The sequence below is a fragment of the Lemur catta genome, chromosome 18 (genome assembly GCF_020740605.2).
Source record: "Lemur catta isolate mLemCat1 chromosome 18, mLemCat1.pri, whole genome shotgun sequence".
Lineage (NCBI taxonomy): Eukaryota > Metazoa > Chordata > Mammalia > Primates > Lemuridae > Lemur > Lemur catta.
The window spans coordinates 26,456,459-26,475,446 of NC_059145.1; positions in this window are offsets into that span (position 1 = coordinate 26,456,459).

An 18,988-nucleotide genomic window follows, 5' to 3' on the forward strand; every position below is an offset into this window, starting at 1 on the left:
CCCTTTGAGATCATCTACTATATTGTTAGTCTTGTATCTGTTCAGGTGGGCTAAGCAGAATAGTTAGTATGGACTTTGAAGGGACACACAGGAATCTTCTTGTCTTATATCCAAGTTTTGGGTAATTTTTCTTAACACCTTTTGCCTCTCCTACGTTATTATTTCTATTCCCACTATTGGGGTAGTCTTCCTAATTTTCAATGAGACTGTTTATGATTTATGACTCTTTTTTCTGACACAGAGCAAAGAAGAGCAAAATGGACTTACTGCAAATCACTTCTGTATTGGTCTTGTGTTCTCTGGAAATTCTAATGCAGTGCACCCGAAAGCAGAGAGACACCACCAAGAAATAACCTTGTCTTCCAAAAGTGGCCTTGCTAGGGTGAAATGTTTTTGAGGGACACTAAAATTCAATATTGCAAGGGAATGTATTGATATTTAACTTTTAATTTTTTCTATTTAGAAAGAACAAATGCATTCCTAGTTCAAACAATGGCTTCTTTAAAGAAAACTGCAGAAAAAGTGATTAAGTCACTTGGAGCTGAACTTCCCGGCAGCATTGCTGCATATTCATGATGTTTAATTTTTAAATCTCTCTCAAATGGAATTCCACGGAGACATCAGACTTCATCATCGAAGAGGTAAATCAGTCAAACGTATCTACAGACATGATCAGAGAATACGATCCGTACTCTGTGCATTCCCCAGTGAGCCACTTCTGAAGATACAGTGATAGAATCTGCACTATCAAATAACTTACAATTAGCCAGAGGATTCTGATAGTTGCTACCTATACAAACATTTTCAAAAAATAAATAAATAAAAAGAAAGATGATTGAGACTGGTTAGGTTGAGAGGAACCATCACAAACCAAGTCATATTCTTTATTTTTTCAATCAGTTTAGCTATTTTGCTTCTTTTCTATAAAGTACTTTTCAGGAAGTGAAACAAGAGGTTTTACAAAGTATCAACATTAGCAACACTTTGAAGGTAAGAGTAAAAACTCTACTGGGTTCTTTATTTTCAAACACCTGATCTCAATGTCTGAGACTTGCTGGCGGTAAGTGAACAGGAACAATGACCAACAAAAACCCAAAGCCCAGAAACATTAGCTTGGACTCTGCATCAGGGGAAGGTTAAATAAAATATATGGTCAAAGAAGTATTTATCCAGTAAATCCTACTTAGCTTCATTACAAACTTGGTATTAAAAATCCCACCCGAGTGTTTAGGATACAATGATAGAGCCAAGTAAAGATAAACAAAATTGCCCATCTGTTTTCATTTAAAAAGATATTCAACTTTCCATATTAAATACTGCAGGTCTACTTAGATTGTAACTAACACATGCTTCTTCGGGAAAAGAAATCCATAAGAGAAAATTTAAATCCTTTACAGTGACAACATACTGTGTAAAGAAGATAAACCATTTGAAATTTGATTAAGCTGACTTTTTTTCTCTCCTGAAAGAGGAAGAACATCTCTCTTTTTTTTGCTATCTATAGAAGCAAGACCTACCTCTAATCATGTTTCTTACTGGTGAAGCCTCAGAGGATTGGGGAGAAGACTGATCTTATCATGACAGAACTTCCTTTTTAATTTGATTGATGCAGAAAAGCTGTATCACGTTGAAGGCTCAAAACAGCCTTCAGAATATACAACAAACATCTCCTTGGGCCATGCAGTGCCTATGAACTGTGGCACTATGTGGGCCTTAAGGATGTCTATAAATATTTCTCCTCCTTCTCCAGGCTCTGCGTACACATCAGGACGCTTTGTACCATGGAGAAACAATATAAATAAATCATGTAATAAAATGACCTTTCCCAAATCACGTTTTGGCGAGAAGATGCTTTATACAGCTGTCTCTTTGCTCTAACTGCAGATGCCAACAACAGTGGACCTTTTACAAGTCCTACTAGAAGTCTGACATCCAGTTGAATTCAATTCCGGGGAATCTAAATTCAGCATGCTTCCTTTTCACATTTTTGGCAGATTGAAAATATATACTGCCAATGAACCAGGGTGTGTACAAATAACATCCTTATCTTCAGCCTTAGAGTTTGCCGCTGAAGAGAAGAAAGTTGTTGCGGGAGAAAGACCTTGTGGAGGGACTAGAAGGGGGTTATTTATTTATTTACTATATTTGTTTATTGGCTAGGTTAAGGTAGCTCCTTGTGCTGTCCTGGGAACTGCTGACCACAGTGACATGAAAAATTATGAATACAAAACTGCTTGCGAAGTGACCTGTGAGTTCATCTTTTCTGCCGTGCTTTTGCTCAGAACGAGACGGTCCTCAGTATGCCAGGAGATGAGATGCAGTCTCTGGGGGGTGGGGGTGGGGGCTCACTTTCTGCAGGTGGCAGTGTTTTGTGGAGTATCTGACAGACCACACTATTTGTCAACACAGCCTAATCCACATGTCAAACAACATTTCCAGTCTGTTTCCAGGATATGGCCTGTCCCTGTTGATTACCAGAAAGGTCAAAACTCACAGAAACACATAAATACCCAAAGGGATTGGGTAGGCTGTGAAGGGTGAGAGGAAAATCCGGAGAGTGCCTGTCAGTTTTTGTTTTGCGTTTTTACTGCCAATTCTCTAATTCAGGTTAGCTGGGCCATTGTACGGCATTGGGAGCAGAACAAGAAGTGCAAATTGAAGCTGGAGTGGGCCAAGATGGTGGACTAGGAACAGCCTGCGCATGCCACTGTCAAGGAGAGGAGGGAAAGTTGCAAGTCGATGTGCCCCTATAGATGGATTGTCTTAGAGAGAGCATATTGAGTCCACATAGAAGCAACTGGAGACACTCAAAGTGAAGGAGTGGGAAGCTGGGTGAGCTGCTTGGTGGGATCAGAAGGTACTTGAGGAAGCGCCCACAGGTAAGGAAGGGTCAGAGGAGAGAACCCCAGGCTCTACACTCCTCCCAGGGATGCTGCAACACGAGCTGCGAGGCCCCACCACCACCACGGCAGGCCTCTGGACTAATCAGGGAGCTGCTTGGAGACTGTGCAGCAGCTTTGTACCAGAAAGCAGGCACAGCAGGGTCCTGCTGGCTTTGGATCTGGCCACTGCAACTGACACGATTCTGAGCTCTCAGCCCCAGAGTGCCCGGTGTACACAGGGGTTGGCTCCACTGTAGCCATAGCCACATTGCCCCTGCCACAATGGGGAGGGAGAACAGTGAGCAGGCGCTGGGCGCTTGAGTACCATGTGCTCACCCCCTCGCACCTCCTGCCACTGGGAGATCTAAGCAGAGCAAGTGCCCACTGCCCCCAACATCTGCCACTGCCACCTGAGCAGCACCGCAGCAGCTGCCACCATCAGTCCAGGGCAGAAAGAAAGCCCCAGCTTCCATGCATAGTCTGCAGTGCTCCATGCACCTCTATGGCCAGCACCCCACTAGCTGTGGTGACCCCATGTGCCATAAGACTCAGAAGCCCCCCCACCAATCACTGCCTGGCCACAACAGCCCCACACCTCTGCATGCCTCACGGTTGCCATGGCCTCACCCCCTACACACACCACACACTTCCCAGCCACCATGCCCCGCCCCAACCATGTGACACCCAGCCACCACAGCCCTACCTGCCTCAGCCCACACACACCACATGCCACCACTTACCTGGATCTGGTCAGAGCAAATGCCCACAGCCCTGGCACCCCTGACCACTGTTTAAATGGCCTCGCCCAGCCACCACTTGTACCACTTCAGGGAACCCAGGCAGAGCAAAGTAATACATCACCATACTCCATGGAGAAGGACACGTGCTGATCCTCCCCCCTCCCCAGCTTCTAACTGGCCCCAATCCACCACTCTGCACAAATATCCCCCAGCACCAGCTTGGACTATGACAACCACAGAAGAACTGGATGATGTGGGAAAACAGTTGTGTTAAGAGCTCTCAGTGTAGTAGGACACAAGTGCACCATCCAGGGACCGTTTCTTCTTTGCACTCAGTAGGAGAGTTCCCAGCAGAGGAGAAGAGGTGTCTTGCAAACTTATCTATCTTGAGCTGAGAGAAGAGGTTTCAGATGAGAAGGAATTAGCATAAGAAGTCTGGCAACATGATCAAACAAGCTATTTCAACATCCCCAAAAGATCACAACAGGTCTCCAGCAACAAACCCCAACCTAAAGGAAATTGTCGAAATGTTAGATATGTAATTCAGCATATGGATGGCAAATAAGATGAATGGCATTTAAGAGAAAGTTGAAAACCAACACAAAGTAACCAAAAACAAACAAAAAAAAATTCAGGGTATGAATGAAAAATTCTCTAAAGAGATAGATAACATAAGAAAAGATAGAACTTAAAAAAATGAGAAAGTCATTTAGGGAATTTTAAAATACAGTAGAAAGCTTTAACAACAGACAAGACCAAGCAGAAGAAAGAATTTCAGAGGTTGAAAACAAGGTTTTTAAATTAACCCAGTCAGTAAAAAATGTGGAAAAAAGAATAAAGAAGAGTAATCACTCAGAAAAATATCAGACTATGTAAAATGAACTAATACAAGAATCATAGGTCTCCCTGAGGGAAAAGAAGAAAAAGCAAAAAGCATGGAGAATCTATTTTAGGGAATAATTGAGGAAAACGTCCCTATTTTTGCCAGAGATTTAGATATACAGATACAAGATGGTTATTGAATACCTGGAAAATTCATAGCAAATAAGACATCACCAAGACACATAGTTATCAGCCTGGCCAAAGTCAAAATGAAGGAAAAAATCCTACAAGTTGCGAGAAAAAAGCAACAACTAACTTACAAAGGAAAACCCTTCAGACTAACAACAGACTTCTCAGCAGAGACCTTACAAGCCAGAAGGGATTGGGATCCCATTTTTAGCTATCTTAAACAGAATAACTGCCAGTCAAGAATTTTGTATCCTGCAAAACTAAGTTTCATAAATGAAGGAGAAATGAAGTCTTCTTTCCCAGCCAAGCAAATACCAAGGGAATTTGTCACCACTAGACCTGCCCTACAAGAAATGCTCAAAAGTACATTATACATGGAACAGAATAATTGATACCTATCACTGTAAAAACACCTGAAAGTTAAACCTCACAGCACTTATAAAACAGTAGCACAAGGGGAAAAACAAAATAATGAGGTGTCATTCAACATGATGAACAGAATAGTATCTCACATCTCAATACTGACATTGCAGCTAAATGGCTCCACTCAAGAGATATAGATTGGCTGAACGGATGAAAAAACACACAACCCAAATACATGCCATCAGCAAGAAACCCATCTAACTCACAAGGACTCTCACAGATTCAAGGTAAAGGAATGGAAAAAATATTCCATGCAAATGGAAACCAAAAGTGAGGAAGAGTAGCTATTTTCATATCAGATAAAATAGACTTCAAATCAACAACAGTTAAAAAAGACAGAGCAGGTCATTATATAATGATAAAGGGAGCAATTCAGCAAGAAGATATAATAATCCTAAATATATATACAGCTAACACAGGAGCTCCCAGATTCATAAAACAAATGACACTAGATCTAAGCAATGAACTAAACAACAGGATCATAATAGCTAGGAACTTCAACACTCCACTGACAGAACTGGACAGATCATCGAGGCAGAAAATCAACAAAGAAACATTGGACTTAATTGGTATTCTAGAACAAATGGATCTAACAGACATTTACAGAATATTCTACCCAAAAACTACAGAATATACATTCTTCTTATTAGCACATGGGACTCTTCCAAGATAGATGATATGTTAGGCTACACAACAAGTTCCAGCAAATTCAGAAAAATCAAAATCATACCATGTATCTTCTCAGACTACAGTGGAATAAAACTAGAAATCAATTCCAAGAGGAACTCTCAAATCTACACAAAGTCATTGAAATTAAACAAACTGCTACTGAAAGATCCTTAGGTCAATGATGAAATTAAGATGAAAATTAAAATATTTTTCAAACTGAATGAAAAAGAGAACACAAGCTTCCAAAATCTATAGGATACAGAAAAAGCAGTGCTAAGGGGAAAGTTCATAGTCTTAAATGCTTACAACAAAAAGACAGAACGATCACAAATTAGCAACCTCATGTTACATCTAAGGAACTAGAAAAAGAAGAACAAACCAAACCCAAAGCTAACAGAAGAAAAGAAATAACAAAAGCTCACAGCAGAGCTAAACCACATGGAAATCAAAAAAATACAAACAAACAAAAGATTGGTTCTTTGAAAAGATAAAATTGATAGCTCACCAGCTAGATTAACCAGAAATAGAAGAGAAAGGACTCAAATAAGCTCAATCAAAAATGAAAAAGGAGACATTACAACTGAAACCACAGAAATACAAAATATCCATGACTACTGTGAAAACCTCTACACACATAAACTAGAAAATCTAGAGGAAATGGATAAATTTTAGGAAATACACAACTTCCCAAGCCTGAATCAGGAAGAAATATAAATCCTGAACAGACCAATAATAAGTAGAAGGATTAAAACAGTAATAAAAAATCTCACAACAAACAAAAGCCCCAGACTAGACAGATTCACAGCCAAATTCTACCGGACCTACAAAGAAGAACTGGCACCTATCCTACTGAAATTGTTCCATAACATTGAGAAGGAGGGAATTCTCCCTAACTCATTCCACAAAGCCTGTATCACCTTGATACCAAAACTAGGAAAGAACACAACAGAAAAGAAAACTACAGACCAATATCCCTTACAAATATAGATACAAAAATTCTCAAAAATAATACTCACAAACTGAATTCAACAGCATGTCAAAAAGATAATTTACCATGATCAAGTGGGTTTCATCCCAGAGAGGCAAGGATGGTTCAACAAATAAATGTGATTCACCACATAAACAGAAATTAAAAATAAGACCATATGATCATCTCAATAGATGCAGGAAAAGCTTTTGACAAAATCCACCACCCTTCATCATAAAAACCCTCAACAAACTAGGCATAGAAGGAACATACCTCAAAATACAAAAGCCACATATGACATACCCATAGCCAGCATCATAGTGAATGGGGAAAAGCTGAAAGCATTCTGCCTAATAACCAGAATAAGACAAGTGTGCCTACTGTCATCACTCCTATTCAACATAGTACTGGAAATCCTAGCCAGAGAGATGAAGCAAGTGGAAGAAATAAAGGGCATCCAAATCAAGTAACAGGAGGTCAAACTATCCCCATTTGCTGACAATATGATCTTGTATCTAGAAAATCCTAAATACTCCACCAAAAGACTCCCAGAATTGATAAATAAATTCAGCAAAGTCTCAGGTTAAAAATCAATATATATTTCATACAGTTGTTGTAAAATTTAAATGAGATTAATGAACTAATGCATCATTCTTAGCCTGGGGCCGATACACTGTAAATGCATGGTGCATGACCAGGTTATGTTGTGAATGGTGAACTTCTATTTCTAATAGAAAGACGACTTATCAGGTATCAATCGTTGAAACATAAATTGAAGAAATGAACTATTTTATTCCTCTCTTCAATGCATTAGATTTAAATCTTATGGAATTTCCCTTCTAATAGGTAAAAAATTGTCAAATATTAGTTCACGTGGTCCAGTCTAACGGTAATTTTATATTCAGAAAGTTATTTTCGACTCAATCCTACAGCCCATAGGAAATCTCAAGGATAAGACTAAGTGGTGACAGTTTCCCCTGTAAGCCCATAAAAACACCTAGGTTTGGTTTTTTTTTTTAAGGCGAAGATAGGCACAAACCTCAAAACTAGTCATTCACTTATCTTTTATCCTATTAACATGGTAGTTTGAACGTGATGCACTGATAGGGCCAAATGCCTATTTAGATAGGTGAGGTTGAAACTTCAGTTCATTTATTGACGGTTTTCCATTGATGTATTTTATTTATTTTCACTATAATTGCTCTAAATGTTTGATTCTATTTTTATAGAGAAAATTTAAAAACCTTCCTAATTAATTGACTGCCTCATCTTGTTCCACACGCTCTTAATGCCACCCTGACAAATCTTGGGCAATGAAGCCAAAAGATGGTTTCTGTATTCAGTTAGAATCTTGTTTGTTTTTAAGAGTTTCTGAGCCCTCAGGCTTTCTTGTCTAAACAAATCAATCAACTCTGTCATTTTCTCCAGACTTCAAGTTATCTAAACATGAAGGCCAAGTTCATGGATTCGGTAAAGGAACCACAAGCAGAAATCTTGGTTTCCAGGCTTCCAGTTGCCACATCAGCGAATCTAGCCATCAGCTAAGGGCAGAGTCAGGGCATCAGAGTCCTAGATTTCCCGTACTATGCTTTTATTATCTACTAAATTCTTTACCTGCAGTATTTAACCCTCACAAAGCACCATGAAAACGTGTTTTACTTTTTTAAGCTTCTTTTATTAATGAGAAAAGTTACTCTCAAAGTATTTAAAGCAACTTACTGGAGTTTCCACCCAGCCTGTGATGCCTCATCTGTAAACCGGGGTGATAACCGCACTTACTTCTTACTGTTGCTATGAGCTTTAGGTGGGTATCCTTGGTTAAGCATTTCGCACAGTGACCAGCACACATAGGACACATTCGATAAACGCTAATAATAAGTGATGATTTTTAAAACTTGGCTCCAAACTCTTTGGTGCCCCTCCCATGAAAAGCTGGAGCTATGTCCCCTCCTCTGAATCTGGAAGTTCTTGTGACTGCTTTAACAATAGAGTGTGGTGGGGATGACACTTTGTGTCTTTCAAGGCTAGGTAAAAAAGTCAGCCTCCACCTTGTTTGCTGGAGCACTGATCCACGTTGGAAGAAGTTCCACTTCCTCAAGGCCACCATGCTGAGGAGGGCACAGGGAGGTGCTCTGGACAACAGTCCCATCATGGTCCAGTTTTCCAGTCATCCCCACCAAGGTGGGAGACCATGCCTCTTGGAAGAGGGCCCTCCAGTCCTAGTTGTTCATTGCCCCAGATGGTCAAGTTGCCTCCAGACTCAAGCCACCTGACCTGTGCAGTCAGAATTCCTGATCCATAGACTCCAAGAGCATAATAAAGTGTTATTTTATGCTGCTAAGTTTTGGGATAACTTATCACCCAGCAATAGGTTGTGGAACGCCACAATCACCATTTATGTTAGTATTACAAATGATTGTGATAATTATTAACATTAGTCCTAATCACATAATAATCACTAATAATGACTTTCAATAATTGAGTAGATAGTTATCATTCTTGCCACCTCGTATCCATTCAACCCTCTCCTCAGAAAAGCCTGAGCATGCCTGGAACTCTTTTATTTTCGCTCCGAGGCTTTGCTCCTCCTGGAAAACCTTCCCACCCTCCAATCTTTTCCTGACTCGCTCTTATCTGTCCTTTAAGATTTTGGATCTGACATCACCACCTCCAAGAGAGCCCACTCCCTGTCCTGGGTCAGGCCCCCTCTGTGATCCTGCAGTGACCTGCGAGTTTCTCTGCACTTTGCACACTTCACCTGCTGTATTACATTGTAGATTTCTGGGAGCTCCTTGATGGAAGGTACTGCTTTGGTAAACATTGTTTCCCCAGGGCCTTCCATTTGCACAGGAAAAACAGTGTCAGGTGGAGACAGAGGCTGGGAGCACAGGCTCTGTAGCCAGACTGCTTGAGTTTGAAGCCTGGCGCTGCCACCTACCAGCTGTGCCATTTTCCAACTGCCTTAAAAATGTGTGTGTCTCATGTGTGAAGGGGGCTTCATGGATCTTCCCTCACTCATAAAGTTCCTTAAGATTTAAAGATTAAAAGATTTAAGGAATAGAAAGCATTTGGATCAGCACTGGATACATAGTAAGTCTTCAATTAGTTACTATTGACTGATTACAAAGTAGTACTTACTGCCTTGGCACCAGGCACAGGGACGGGCCTTCTATCTCATCTTTCTGGTTCTGTCTGCAGTTTTCTCCTCCTAAATATTTCATCTGCTCTATTTTTGTTTGTTTGTTTGTTTAGCGTGGGATCTACCAGTAATCCCCAAGTCTAGCTGCGTACTCTAGCCTCGTCTGGGGAGTGGACAGAAAAGCTCCAGCACTGCTTCCAGTGATTCTGCACGATGTGAGCCCAGGGAACCCGCGGCTTTAACAAGTCCACTAGGCAATTCCGAAGAGGTGGTTCCAGCATTTGGGAACACTGATCTAGAATTTCTATCCCATTTAAATTTTACTGCCTTATCTTCTCACTCCAGTTTTCAAGAGGGCATCCCATACACACAATTTTCCCTTCAAGTCTGTTTAAAACAAACATCTAAATGCCATTTCAATCTCTTTTTTCAAGCTGCCCTTTCTTCCCTCATTTTGTCCCCTTCGCTGGCAGTTAGTAGCTGACCTCATCCTGTTCACTAAAGGAGCTGACCATTTGTAGTTGGTGGACAAACAGCTGATGGCCTCTTTTTTTAGGGGAGTAAAATTGCAAATAAGGGTGATAAAGCTGTTCTCTCAAAGAGTCACTCTCTTGGCACATTTTGTTCTCCCCTATACCAGAGGAGGAGAAAACAGGCTCATTCATAAGGGAATGAATACGGGGTCAAAGACTAACTCAAGAGAGTCAGATGCTAATCTTCTTTCTTAAGTGGGGAATGCTTATTTCATATTTGCTTATGAATTTCACAGCATATATTCCTAAAACACCATTCCTGGAGGAAGACAACCCACACTTTTGGCAGAATTATATTACCCAATCACCTTAATTCAGTATAAATTTTAGATAGAAGAGCAGAAAACCAAGCCTTAGAACACACCTGTGAGACCCTTTGAATAGTGCTTTGTGAACGACTTGCCCTTTATCTCTCTCCCCAGTGATGCTATCACAGCTTAACTGGCACTAACACAGCTGTTCACAGCTGCACACAAGATGTTAGCAAGAGCACAATGTCAACCATTTGTCCTCGTGTGGTGCAGCTTAATTTATTTCCTTTGAGTGTGGAGTCTGACATTGTGTTCTAGCAAGAATCCAATCAGCAAATCTAAAAGACATTCAGAGGTCAGATTCAAGGAATGAGATAAGATTCTGCGTCTGACTCTTCTCTTGGCTATCTACCCCTGCCTCTTGAAACCTATAGAGTTGAGAACTCATCTTGATGGTGAGTTTGTTTTTAATAGACCCTGAGCAGGAAGTGAACTGAGGTGGAACAAATGTTCTCATTATTTGAGGGAGAACCATAGCCACACTTCAATTCTCAGCTGAATCAACGGATGACAGAATGCTCTTCACAAGCCAATTCCATGCAATGTGACAAAAAAGAAAAAAAAAAAAAGGAAAAAAAAATTTACTGGGCACCTACTGCACACCAAGCAAATGTGCAGGGCCAAAAAAGGCAATAAAAAGTTTTCATTTTCATCAGAATGTAAGTTTCATGTCTTGCTCCTAAAAGCCTTTAACATGCCTGGCACAGTTTAGACGTTCAATAAATGTTGAATAAATGAATAAATAATGCACTCAGTAAATCAATCTCATAAGCCAACCCAGGATAGAATGGTAGCAGCTGCCCAGAAGGGTGTACCAAGAAAGATCCTGAGGCTATATTTAAGCTCAGTGGGAAATGTGACCTCATTGATTAGCAGTGTCTGTCAAGGGCAGGACAGAAGTGAAATCAAGTGTGTCATATATTCGCCCTTCTTGGTCTAAACATAAATGATACAGCTACTCTTATTCCCCCTCTCACCCTGCCTTTTTTAAAAAAAACAAACAAACAAAAAAATAAAAAAACCTTTCTTTCCCCCCCAATTTCTGGAACAAGCTAGGTGGCTGCCAGGGTCTAATCAGAAATGAAAATCTTCTGCACAAATGGTCCTCATCTCTTCTGAATCTATCTTCTTCCTCCACTCAGGAGAGAAGAGCTAATAGATTCTGGTTTGAGTGAATCAAACAAACTGCTCAAGGAAATTCCATTTCACCACCAATGTGGCTCTGCTTGGTTGGTGAAAAATGAAAGATCAAGCAAAGTTCAAAAAGCCGAGAGGTATAGAGTTTACATCTTCTTGATTTAATCTGTATACACAAGATCCATCTAATCCTTAGTGGGTGGGAATATCACTGAATAATAAATATGCTTGATTCATATGGTTTTTCTGCCTCTCATGTGGAAACACACATGCACTTTTTCTTTCCTTGACTTCACACTAGAAGTTTTTTTTTTTTTAATTGTCCACTGCAGCTTGTTAAATAGAAAAACATTAAAAGAAAAAATGTAAATATCCCCCTCAATTAACTAGGTTTCCCTGTTGCAATTCTCTCTATCAAAGCTAGAGGACCAAGTTTTTGCATTACTACCTGGGAGAAGATGATAGAAAACATATATTTTACATGTTATTGTGACGTTTATGAAAGGACCCATCCAAACTGACCTAGGAGCTCTAGGGGAGTGCACGTTGTGCCAGTAATTTGCCAAAAAGGTTTTACTAACAGCCAATGTCTGGTTACAGAAGCCATGCCAATTTGCCTGATCTTGGGGCAATTAGATCCAAAGATTTGGCAACAAAACACAGCCAACTTTTTTCTTTATACCATTCATTTGGTTTGAATTTGTGATAACAAGTATGTGTTACTTTATAAATGGGAAAAAAGAATTCATATGGATAAAAGTAAAATACATATGGAGACATTTTTTTTTAAAAAAGGCCGTGCTTCTGAAATGGTATCTTTCTTTGAGGTTAGAACAAAATGAAACAAAATATTCAAAAGTGAATGTCTTTGAGTGGAATTGCAAGTAATTTTATTCTTCTTTAAAACTAAGCAAGCAAAATAAGAGAAAAGATATATTAGAAGATGAAAGTAAGGAGAATGAGGGTGATAACCAAATTGTATAACAAGTTCTTCCTATAAAATTAAGGTAAGTGACATAATATTTGATGTGACAAGATTGTCCTTTTTCCTAGTTCTTTTTCTGGATGTATTTGTTAAGTAAATAAAGATGGGGAAAAATCAGCTTCAAATATAATTGAATTCAGAAGCTTATATTCTGGGGGGATTTTTGACTGAAACAAAAGGCAGAGAATCGTATCATGGAATTGAGACGACACTAGGGAATATAAACAGGAGTAAATCAAATTTGGTCTTCTGAATATGTCCTTTTGAAACTTGGACAACCAAATGGATATATAACAAATATACAATTGATTCTCTGGTACACCAAGAAAAATGTTACATAATTCATTAGACACAGTAGTAGATATCGGAAATATATTAAAATTTATTCTAAAGTTGCCAATGTTTTCACTTACATTTTTAAAAATATCACATGTAAGCATTGTTGCTCATAGCCCAAACCAATGGAAGTATAGACTCTTAGCTTCAAACAAGAGACAATGAGGAAAGGAAACTACAGAAATATGTCAGGCTGGAAAAAGACTAAATTTTGCACAAAGCATCAATCTCAAGACCTAATTAGTGCCCCCCTTGAAAACTAATTTTTTTCAATTAGAGATTTGATTCAGTGCCAGAGGCAAGAGAATGAATTTGCAAAATCTGCTTCCACCCACCTTTTTTGCTTGAGGGTTCCAGTTACAGGGAAATGTACCAAGAAAATAAAAATCCATGACAGGTGAGGGAATCCTTGACAGGCCAGTGAAGATGAAAAGGAAGTAATCTGTGTTCCTAAACCTATGGAGGGACTTTTAAAGACCTCAGCAGACAATGGGTGAAAGGAGGGGGAAACAAAAACCCTATCTGATGTGTACATAACTCCAAGCTATTCAGAATGGGCGTATTCAGACCTTCTGGGTATTGGTTTGGCCCAGGATTATCATGGGGATGATTGAATACCATTGTTGTTGGGGCGGGATAGTACATTGGACTCTTGCTTTGGGTCCTCTCTGAGTTTTCCCTACTATTAGAGAAGGTAGACAGGTTCTCCTCCATTAGGGGTTTGGGTTGTAGGGCAGGAAATGAAATTTGCCTCACGAGAACTCCTGCTGCCCAGCTTTTGTTTTCAAAAATCTGTTTATTGATTTGGCTACTGTTATTTTTGATCTCCATTACTCACAACTGAACCTAATTCTTACGGAGGTCGAAATTGCTACCCACCTGAATGAATGGTAGTTCAAAGTAAATTTAATTTGATTTTAGAGAAATGGTGTTGCATTATTTCTGCACACCAGAGTTTGGGAAATAATACCTATTCTTGTTCTACCAAATTTAGAAGAACGTATAATTATCCTGGAGATGATCTTCATCCTAAAAGTTTAGCATGCATAAGAATCACCTGAAGAACTTGTTAAAATACAGATTGCTGGGCCCTAGCCCAGAATGTTTAATGCAGCAGGTCAGGGGTGGTGATGAGAATTGCATTTCTAACAAGTTCCTAGTCCAGGAATATACTCTTGAGAACCATTTTTCTAGACCAATTCTTACCTAAGATAAAGGACAAGTTTTCTTTTATTCTGTTTTAATTTTCAATCTGTCCTAGACAGATGCTTTTGTAAAATATAATAAATTACCACAAAAATGAAATAATGTAAAGGTAACATGAATGCAAGCCCCATTTTAAAAATTATTATTTGCATTTAGTAGACATAAAATTACTCTGCGTATTGCTATAAAGGTTTCCAAAAGCTGACTCTCAATGTCTATTCATACGTTATCATGGACTAGTTTCAGAAAGTGGACAGATGGGACCCGAATCCATGGCCCACCATAACATTCCCAGCCTGATTAAAAAGCATTGGTTTAGAGGCCCTTCTGATTCTTCCGGTCATAGAAATTTCTGCAGTAGAATCCAAAGACCCCAAGCCTAGGCCAAAATCCCCCTACTCTGACAGTAACAGTTAGCAGTCCTTTTTTTCCTGGCCATACTGATGTAAAGGGAAAGATAGTGATTTGTTTTAGGGCTGCTTTAATAGTATGGAGAGCTTCCTAGCATTGTTCACGGTATAGCCTTCTAGAGCAGCCTCCACTGACAAACCTTAAAAGGAAGTTGTTAGCAAACAAGCAATAGTCATTAGATCCGCCTTCCCTACTATGGGGTCTTCCCCTCTTTTAAAACACTACTGATCAATAATAGGTAATCTGTTCTGAGCACTTACTGTGTGCCAGGAACAATGATAAATAGTTTATAATTAAATGCATGTGTGTGCTTTACATGTGTTTTCTCATTTAAGTTCTCGACGACTTCGAGAGAGAAGGCAATCATCATCCTCATTTACAGAGGACAAAAAATGAGACCCAGGAAAGTGAAATAACTTGCATGAGATCCAGCAGTGGGAAGTGGGCACTCAGACCCAGGTCCAGAAGGCACCGGAAGACCCAGGCTTAACTCAGGACTCTGCCCCCAACTATCTAAGGGTCTAGGAGAAGTCATTTTCCTCTTGTGGCATCATCGCCTTCTCATCCATAACTTTCTTCAAGAAATCATGCTGCTCAGGGGGTTACAAGACATTTTATAACAAATGGGTTCTGTGGTCAAATAAATTTAGGAAAGGCTGGATAGAATATCACCCTCTTTTGAGATTCACATTGGTGGCATATTAAAGGGTCTTCATGGGGCTCAGAACACGATGATGACACCTTGGCTTACTGAGTATTTTAAGCTGAAAGAAATTGAAAAATTGCAGAAGCAGGATGTTCTCTCTGGTCTTCTCCCCCAAATGCCCTCCTGAAGCAGACCCTAAAAACTAGAATTCCGTTTACCCCTTTTTCCCTGAAGCAGGACATAAAACCTCAGAAGGTCACTCTTGGACCTTCTCCCTGGAAGACCCTCATGTGACAGGTGTCCTGCCCTATGTCCTGAAGGAAATAAAGTCACACAGGGATGCCAAGAACAATCAGAAAAAACAGTCCTTGCTAAGGTCCCCCCAGTTTATTATCACCAGATCATAATCTTTTGTCTTCTAATCATATTTTTGCACAAATGTCCATAAAAATACAGTTTTCTCCTGTTTGGGGCTTCATTTCTGAATCTGTAAAATTCATATTAAATGATGTTGTATTTATATTACTACCAACATGTTAATACATCTATAAATATATTTATATTATGTATTTATATTAAATATATTTATATTAATAAATTTGCTTCGCTCTTTTTAATCTGTCTTTTGTTATAGGGGTCTCAGCCATGAACCTAGCCATAGGTGAGGAAAAGATTTACTTTTTCTCTCCTACTCTGAAAGACCTTATGGTAAAGGTAAAAGTGGTTTTGATTTTATTTAACCTAGCATTTCCCAAAAGTCATTGATCAGAAAAACCCTTTTTCATACTGAATATCTTACTGAATATCTTAAATAACTGTGGATATTCATGAACACATTTCTGGAAGCAATCCCATGAGAATTCCAAAATTCTGTGAGTCCGTAGCTGGTGCTCCTGCTCATATAGAATAGGGAAAAAACAAACCTCAAGATAATAACAAAAACAATAATAATAGCTAAATCTTATGGTAAGCGTTATCATTAACTGTGTGCTAGACTAGACACCCAGACACTATTCTAAATGCTTTACATATACTAACTCATTTAATCCTTATAACCACCCTATTATAACAATTATAGACATTATTATCCCCATTTTACAACAAAGGAAACTAAACGAAGGCCCTGAAAAGAGGAATTACATGTCTCTCAAACTGGTCCTTTCGCTGAGACTCAGGTTTTCCTGCATGCCCTAAGGAGAGTGTCAAGAATGAAATAGAAGCAAGTCCCTTTATATTTTGTTGCCTCTCCTGCTTCATTTGCATACCAAAAGCCCTCTAAATGTGACTGTAATCTGTGCTGTTTAATGTTTCTGACTTTCTTTTACTCTCCCTCTGTTTAGCAGGGCTCTTAGTCATTACCCTCTTGATCAAGTTACAGACAAAAGCAGCCTTCAAATTAGGCCTATTAAGATTTGTTTTTAATGAGGAGATAATTCCTCTAACAACACAAGCCAGATTCGCGTGGGTATGATTACAAAATCAGGCCATCGCGCAGAAAAGCAAAGCAAAGCAGATTTTTGCCTTGTCTTCGAAAGATTTCAGCCAGCCTTGATTAACTTGATGCCACTTAAAAGCACAAAGCAAATATGATATTCGGGACTTCTTCTGAGTAATGAAGCAATTACACGGCCTCTGCTCTGCTATGACAGTGGGAGAGTTTCTATTTCAGGGATTTGAACTTCTTAGAAGGCAAATGTTCAGATTCATGACATTAGAAATCACAGGGGGAAAGATAAATGCATTCTTTCGACTAGTGTGAGCTGTCTTGCTTTCATTGAATTCACTTGCCAGCCCTCCTTGGTTTTTCAGGAAGAAATGCCCTGTGTGACTGAATAAAATGATTTGATAATTAGCCCCAAGTTTTTGGTGTCTCTCTGCATGCTCTTTATTTTCATTTTAGTTATGATAAATCATGTAAAAATAATCTGCATACTCACTTTCTAAAATGTTCTTCCCCAAAATCATTTTTAGATATATTGACATCCTATCCCTACTCATTTTTAAAGCATTGGCTTAAGAATCTTTATCCGTACCTTAATACATATTTAATCAGCTCTTCCTATGTAAAATCTAAGTAAACTATCCATTTTTACAATAATATGTAACAAGGAGAATTGATTTGAACCAACATAGACTCGGTATTTCTGAGTATTGCTCTAAAAAGCCTCTTTCATCCCTCATCGTAGCACCACAATGAAGACATGTGATAAGCTTGCTTAAGGATTTAAACTTGTTAAGCAACTTCAACTTGTTAAAGTTGTTTACGCAAAACTGAGTTGAAGGTGAGTGTCAAGGAATAGCTCTTAACCACAGGCAGGCGATATAAAAGAACAACAGTTAGAACACTGCGCATGACTCTACATGTATCAGCAGAACTGGACACAGCCAGATGATTTATTTGTTTTGCATCAACATGGCAGAAACCATCATGTAGCATTTGGGGGTTGAATGAATGAATCAGCCCCCAAATGCCCAAAACAGAAGGCCAAGTCTAACTTACCCTGGAACACCACCACCAGCTACTCCAGCCCGACACACACAGCTACGCACTCTCACTCACATACACACAGGATTCAGCATGGTCATTTCTAGAAAGCAAGTGTTCAGTAAGCGTGTTCTCCTTTCAGTTCTGTAAATACCGCAGTGTCTTTCCTGATACAGCCCTTTTCACACACTGTTCTGGATTTCTAGAACTCTCTTCACCCAAGCATTCATGGGGCTCACTTTTTCTCTTTTCCTTTTTTAGCCCAAATAAATCAGAGCAGCTTTCTCTGAGCACACTTTGTAAAGCAAATCTACCCAAACCCAGTTATTCTCCACCTCCTCTCCTTGTTTATCTTCAAACATAACACTTATTTGATTTATTCTTTTATTGTTTTTAAAACTGTACTCCTTATTACAGTGTATGATCTTTGAGGATATAGAAAAATATCCATCTTGTCCACTGCTATATCTCCTGGCCATAGAGAATGTGATAAAATAGACATTTTATGTTTTATTTGCTTGGAAGCCTGTATTTTTCTTGCTCATATCTCATTGGCCATTTTGATTTTCATTTCCTAGTAAAAATTGCCCTCACTGGAGGCAAAAGTTGAGTTTTACTTGGATCCCAGTCCCATCCTTTAATAAATCCCTTCACCTTCCTTCCCCCATATATTTTGAGTGTGATTTTACACACTGCCTCTCAATGAGTGTTGTAGGTAAAGAGGCTGGAGAACTCTATCCTGGAGATTTCACTTAATATTTCTCCCAGATGAACTTACTGCCTCACAAAAGGACTCTTTGTCTTTTGAATTTAACCGGCTCTTTGTCTAGGCTGGTATCCAGCACCACAGGAGTAAAATGTCAATGCTCTCTATTTAATCAATGTTTTATTCTTGGCTTGTATTTCAATAGGGGGGGATGAAACGGCAATTCAAATGTCATTGCAGATATATTTTTCGGTCCTTTTTTAATTCCTGGTCTATGTTATGTGAATCTCAATAATTTAAAATTTATTTGCAATCTGTACAAATCCCTTGGAGAAATGTGCTATTCATTTGCTAAAAGACACAACAGCTGTGCTACCCTGACACCCAAACCAAGATTGTCT